At 44.7% G+C, this 7,149-nt stretch overlaps 1 protein-coding gene across 1 annotated transcript in view; it reads left to right on the top strand.

Moving 5' to 3' along the window:
* Positions 1 to 2,163: 2,163 nt before the first annotated feature.
* Positions 2,164 to 7,149, top strand: part of dnajc5ga (DnaJ (Hsp40) homolog, subfamily C, member 5 gamma a) — a 31,367-nt gene continuing 26,381 nt past the window's right edge. Inside the window, exon 1 of the mRNA XM_078399425.1 lies at positions 2,164 to 2,282. The gene's annotated coding sequence lies outside the window, so the exon portion shown is untranslated. The remainder of the gene's footprint in view (positions 2,283 to 7,149) is intronic.

Raw genomic sequence — 7,149 nt, 5'->3', positions numbered from 1 at the left:
ATCTTGATCCACAAAAACCTTTTCCTCAATCCACCGATTACTCTGCTAAGCCCTGATACGAACCAGAGGTTCTGCAGCAAAATCGTTCAAAGTGAAGGCTGGTGCCAGAAAAATCGTTTCTTGAAAACTTCCTTATGATATCCAACTTTTCCCACATAGTGGAGCTAATCTTCAGACTAATGGGAAGCTGTTCAATCTACTGTAGCTGCAATTCATAACTAAGGCTACTCGATCCTCAAGTTTCAGTATACAGACAATAAAAAAACAAGGAACTGCCGATGCTAGAAGAGTCCCTACCTGAAACGGCGCCTATCCACGTTTTCCAGAGATGCGTTGAGAACTCCGTTGAGTTTCTACAGCACTTCCTGTCTTTTTTTGTCTGCAGTCCATATTTGTATTTAAATTTGGCTCAGGACATGTAAACAGGTCATTTCACCATACCAAGTCTGCTATCCATCAAGCAGCTAACTACACTTTCAGTCTGAAGAAGGGTCCTGACCCGAAACGTCACCCATTCTTTTTCTCCAAACATGCTGCCTGTCCCGCTGAGTTACTCCAGCATTTACACTAATGTAAACTAATGATTTTACACTAATGATTTTGTTCTCCGGAAAGCTCTATCAATTCCCCCCCACCCCCCGAATCTACTACTCACCGACACACGGGGGACTATTTACATGTCCCTTCCGCAACTCTGACCAAATCTAGTGGTGCTGCATTCAAATACAGATCTATCGACGAGATTACTTTATGGAGACACAAGGAACTGGAGCTGCTGGAATCCTGAGAAAACACAAAGTGCCGGATAAACTCAGCGGGTCAGGTAGCGTGAGTGGAGGGAAATTGACAGACGAAATTTCGGGCCGCGACCCTTATTCATACCGAATGGTAGAATATTAATAGTATAAAACGAAAAAATTAGGGACGGAATCAGAGCACTGTGTGTTTGCCAGCAGCAAGTAGATCTCCGGTGATCCCACTCCTGGTCCGGAGCTCAACAGTTCGAGCGGTTCACATCTCATCCAGCTCGCTACTGGATGTCTGTCATCCAAGATAGACACAAAATGCTGGAGTAACTCGGGACAGACAGCATCTCTGGAGAGAATGAATAGAAACATAGAAAAATAGGTGCAGACGTAGGCCATTCGGCCCCTGAATCAGCACCGCCATTCAATATGACCATGGCTGATCATCTAAAATCAGTACCCCGTTCCTGCTTTTTCTCCATATCCCTTGATTCCTTTAGCCCTAAGAGCTAAATCTAACTCTCTTGAAAGTTAGATGACATTTCGGGTCGAGACCCTTCTTCAGATCCGAAACGTTCCTTCTCTCCAGAGATGCTGCCTGTCCCGCTGAGTTACTCCAGCATTTTGTGCCCATCTTCGGTTTAAATCAGCATCTGCAGTTCGTTCCTACACAAGATCGAGGCAAATATAGAAAACACCATTGTTAGCTAGAAGAAGATGACAACTAAAGCAAACAGATGAAATGTCATCAGGAGGACAGTCAGACCGGTCGGAGAACTGGGAAGGGAGAGGGATGGAGAGAGAGGGAATGCAAGGGTTACTTGAAGTTAGAGAAGACAATGTTCAATCCGCTGGGGTGTAATCATCCAGCTACGACTGGGATGCGGTCAATGTTTGTGTCTCCTTGCCCGTCCATTGAGGACTCACACTGCCCCTCTTCGGTGTCGCCCATTGAGGGCTCACACTGCCCCGTTTCGGTATCCCCTTGCCCCCCCATTGAGGGCTCACACTGCCCCGCTTCGGTGCCCCCCCATTGAGGGCTCACACTGCCCCGCTTCGGTGCCCGTCCATTGGGGGCTCACACTGCCCCGCTTCGGTGCCCGTCCATTGGGGGCTCACACTGCCCCGCTTCGGTGCCCGTCCATTGAGGGCTCACACTGCCCCGCTTCGGTGTCGCTCATTGAGGGCTCACACTGCCCCGCTTCGGTGTCCCCTTGCACGTCCATTGGGGGCTCACACTACCCCGCTTCGGTGTCGCCCATTGGGGGCTCACACTACCCCGCTTCGGTGTCGCCCATTGGGGGCTCACACTACCCCGCTTCGGTGTCGCCCTTCCTTTCGCTGATGATTTGTGGGCGGCGGCGGCCGTTGCCCGGGTGAACCACCTGATCCTTGCGTCACTTCCTGCCGGCGCGCTGTCGGCGGCGCCGCGAGCAGAGGGACAGCAGCAGCAACCGGAGGATCAGTACAAGTGAGGGGCCGAGTGGAGCTGCCTGTCGCCGCCAGCCCGGACAGCTTTCCCGTGCTCAGACGCAGGTAAGAAGTGTGTTCGGAGCCGGCGACCGGAACGGACATTGAGCTGCGACCGGAAAACGGGTTGGTTGGAGTTTACATCCCCATTAAGCGGGGAGGCCGCCAACTTGAAAGCGCGCAGGAGGCTTCCTTGTGGCCCTCGGCAGAGCAGAGCAGGCAGGATGTGAAATCAAGTGGTTGGCACTGAGAAGGGGGAAACTTTCTGGGCAAGACCGAGGAGAGGTGTTGCAGCACCTCTTTGGGTGAGGAGGAGTGATTGGGGAGTTGGGAAAGCGCCTTCCCGGAAGAAGGGTTGAGTAGTGCTGGCTTTAAACAAGATTCGCTGTTAGTGTTAATTGCCATCATCTACTAGAATCTTGAAACGTTCATTTATCTTCTGTTCTCTGTTTGCATCTCCTGGATTTCTCTGCTTCTGTCCTATTATTTTCCACGGCAAGGCTTTTGAGATTTCTTCCTCTTTCTTAACCATGATTTATATTCAATTACGGTTGATAGGGTTTCATCTGTAGTCATTCAATTTTCTGCATGTTACATTTGTGCCTTCCACCCAGATGAAGAATAGAATTGGATTTTTTTTCATTTCCCTCTCCACATTTAATGTATCATTCTTGGTCATTTCTTCCACTTTTAAATGTGATTCTGCTATTAGAACACATTTGCCCCCACCATCCCAGTCCACCTATTCTAAAATAACAGCCTTCTCAATAATTCCTTGGTTTTTGCTCTGCCATTCCTCCCATCTACCGTCCTTCTCATGTCACCTCCCCATACAAGAACAGGAAATGGAACACTACAGTTTCACTTCCTCATTTTCCGCCGTCCAGGGACTCAAACATTTCTTTCGGGTGAAGCAGCAATTCAGTTATCTTGCATTGGTGCTCACGAGGTGGTCTTCTCTACACTGGCAGAATTAAATGGATGACCATTGTTGAATATTTCCATTTAATTTGCAAGGATGAATCTTGCCAACCATGTTAAATTAATTCTCCACTCCCTCGCTGACTTTTTTGGGCCTTCCACACATTTCCAAAAAGCCCCAAATATAAGCTTGAAGAAGAATGTCTTGCTTTTCAACTAGCCCACAGGGTTTAACAGTGAATACAACGACTTTAGTTAACCAACCAATGCAGTATGTATCACAATTGGCCAATTCTGGTCATCAAGGTCTAACTATTTTCCTCCCTTCATACCTACTGTCTTTTTTCCAACATTATTTCTTATCTGCTGAATTGCATTGTTTTGTGTCCCATAATTTCTGTCGAGCTTTTCTGCCTTCTCTCTAACCCCCCTCTTTCATCTCACCGAGACAATTATGTTATCAGGCTTCTGAACTTGCCTTAAAGAAGCCAGGGAATTGTCAGATTTACCTCTGCCCCATCATGGACATTGGAGTTTGTCTATGAAACTGATGTGCTGGATTGCTGAGAACTATATTCTGCTCTCTGTATCTCACTTTACTCGATTGAAGTTGAGTTTGACTTGATTGTGTTTATGTATGGTATTACTGATCTGTTTAGATAGCATGCAAAAAAAAGCTCTTCACTGTACCTCAGTCCACATAACAATAATAAAATTAAGCCTTCTCTTCACCCCTTCCACTTTCTAACCTTTTCCAATTCTGGTGAAAGACTATCAACTGGGGTGCCATGCATGTTTCTGTGTCTGTAAATTATAGACCAGTTAGCCTTGCATCGGTAGTGGGGTAGATGCTTGAGTCAATTATTAAAGATGTAATAGCAGCATGTTTGGAAAGCAGTGACAGGATCGGTCAAAATCAGCATGGATTTATGAAGGGGAAATCAGGCTTGACTAATCTGGAATTTTTTGAGGATGTAACAAGTAGAATGGATAAGGGAGAGTCAGTAGATGTGGTGTATCTGGACTTTCAAAAAGCCTTTGACAAGGTCCCACACAAGAGATTAGTATGCAAAATGAAACGCATGGTATTGGGGGTAGGGTACTGACATGGATAGAAAACTGGTTGGCAGACAGGAAGCAAAGAGTCGGAATTAACAGGTCCTTTTCCGAATCGCAGGCAGTCTCTAGTGGAGTGTCGCAAGGCTCAATGCTGGGACCCCAGTTATTTACAATATATATTAACGATTTAGATGAAGGAATTAAATGTAACATCTCCTATTTTGTGGATGACACTAAGCAGGGTGACAGTGTGAGCTGCAACGAGGATGCTATGAGGCTGCAGGGTGACTTGGATAGGTTGGGTGAGTGGGCAGATGCAGTATAATGTGGATAAATGTGAGATTATCCACTGGTTCCAAGAACAGGAAGGCAGATTATTATCTGAATGGTGTCAGATTCGGAAAAGGGGAGGTGCAACGAAACCTGGTTGTCCTTGTACATCAGTCACTGAAAGTAAGCATGCAGGTAAAGCAGGCAGTGAAGAAAGCAAATGGCATGTTAGCCTTCATAGCGAGAGGATTTGAGTAGAGGAGCAAGGAGGTCCTACTGCAGTTGTACAGGGCCCTGGTGAGACCACACCTGGGGTATTGTGTGCAGTTTTGGTCTCTTAATTTGAGGAAGGACATTTTTGCTATTGAGGGAGTGTAGCGCAAGGACTAACATATGATGAAAGAATAGGTCGGCTGAGAGGGGATCTTATAGAAACATATACAATTCTTAAGGGATTGGACAGGCTGGATGCAGGAAAAATGTTACCGATGTTGGGGGAGTCCAGGACCAGGGGTCATAGTTTAAGAATAACGGGTCGGCCATTTAGGACTGAGATGAGGAAAAACTTTTTCCACAGAGTTGTGAATCTGTGGAATTCTCTGACACAGAAGGCAGTGGAGGCCAATTCACTGGATGTTTTCAAGAGAGTTAGATTTAGCTCTTAAGGCTAATGGAATCAAGGGATATGGAGAAAAAGCAGGAATTGATTTTAGATGATCAGCCATGATCATATTGAATGGCGGTGCTGGCTCAAAAGGCCGCATGGCCTACTCCTGCACCTATTTTCTATATTTCTCTGTTTCTATTTCGAGTAATTTCAGTTGAGTTTGTGACAGCCCAAAATGTTTCAAAATGCAAGGTGGGTGCAATATTGGGTGTACCTGTTTAATTGTGTGATAGAGTAAAGCTGGTCTAATGCAACTGTACAGCTGCTGTTAAGATCATCCAGTTAATCGTTACTAATCTTCTTTCCAATTTAGCTAATGTAAACAAAATGAATTAACTATGGCCTAACACTAAACTGTTAGTTTAATGGGAGGCAGAGGAGGGAATAAATGAAAGAAATGCAGTACAGCTTGTAGGTTTGAATTTGGTAGTTTGATTATATGGCTCATAGGGTAGTTAGTGTTGCAAAAATGACAGTTATATGTGCACCTTTCATGCCTCAACATCCAAATGTCCTTTACAGCCAAAGAAGCATTGTCTGTGTTATAATGGAGGTAATGTGGTGGCTGTGGGACATAGCAAAATCCTGTAAACAATAATGTGATGACTGGCTAAGCTGCTTTGGTAATACAGGTTGAGATAAATATGAGTTGTCACAGTGGGGGAAATCATCTTTCCTCTTTAAAATATTGACATGCCATCTCTAATGGGTATTGGGCTAACTATTCCTTGAACACCAAAATATGCTACTTTTTAAGAGCTTGGATATTATGCTAAATTTCTGGGGAAAGTCTAGAAATCATAACCTTACTCGGATCAGAGTTGCTTTTGATGTGGGAAATGTGGTATGTAATCAGTTTACTGGCAAGAGTTAAGGGCCTGTCCCACTTAGGCGATTTTTTTAGGCGACTGCCGGTGACTGTCAAAGTCGTAGCAGATCGGCAAAATTTTCTTTTACCCTACGACAATGACCACGACAATGCCAAGTCAGGTCGATACAAGTTACTTATTGTGTGAAACTGGCACCTGGCTAAGGGATTACACCGTCTTCGGAAACATTGTGAAATTACCACGCTTATCAATGCTTCTCCGGCATCCTAATTTTCGCTGAAATCACTGACAAGTCTGTAATTACTTGAGAGTTTTGAAATATAACATCTTGCCCGGGTTACTTGAAAACCAAGCTTCACGGTAACAAGCCATAAACTGGATTGACTTCCAGTTTACTAATAGCAGTATTAAGAAATTTAATTTTAAACGTGGTTAAATGAATTTTTGTGCGGAGTGTGGGCATTCTTTGAAAATGTACGGGAGATGCATATCGGGTTTCTGGGTTGCATATCTGGGTTGGGAGCCTACTTTAAAAGTAATCGCTGATGGCCATAAACATTGCGAAATTCCCACGTTTACCTGACCGTCAAACTGTTGCCTCCAATCTACCTGTCAAATGTCCTGATGGTAAATAAATTAGTTAAACACAAGTATTTTATGGTATCTTCAAATGCCTTTTCTTAATTTAATATTACGTGCTTCTAAATGCATCTGCGACAACCTAGCAAACCTAGGGACAGCATGCGACAGCGCCCACAATAAGCTACGATACCTAGCGACAAGCCAACTGTCACCGAGAAATTTCTATCTGGAAAATTTCACAGCAACGCGACGAGATCTGCTACGATTCTTTGAAGACCTCACGATCATGCAAACGACGTTCGGCGACAGTCTAGTCGCCGGCAGTCGCCTTAAAATCGCCTAAGTGGGACACGCCCTTTAAGAGTCAGTTACGCTGAAAACACTGTTGATTTGCCTATATATAATCTGTAATTTGTTTGATAAACTTTAATGTAATGAATACACAGATTAGTAGTAACAGATTAGAAGAAGTCATAAACAGGCCGGTGAAATGTGCATATACATTATGATGCTTAATGCCTTTGTCGGTGGTTCACGGATTACTTATTTTCATTCTGCTTCCGATATGAATGAAGGGGTCAATGTGGGACCTGCAAACTCTGCC

Source organism: Rhinoraja longicauda, chromosome 5 (assembly GCF_053455715.1).
Source record: "Rhinoraja longicauda isolate Sanriku21f chromosome 5, sRhiLon1.1, whole genome shotgun sequence".
Lineage (NCBI taxonomy): Eukaryota > Metazoa > Chordata > Chondrichthyes > Rajiformes > Arhynchobatidae > Rhinoraja > Rhinoraja longicauda.
The sequence above is the reverse complement of the archived record's forward strand: the minus strand, read 5'-3'. Positions and strand labels throughout refer to the sequence as shown.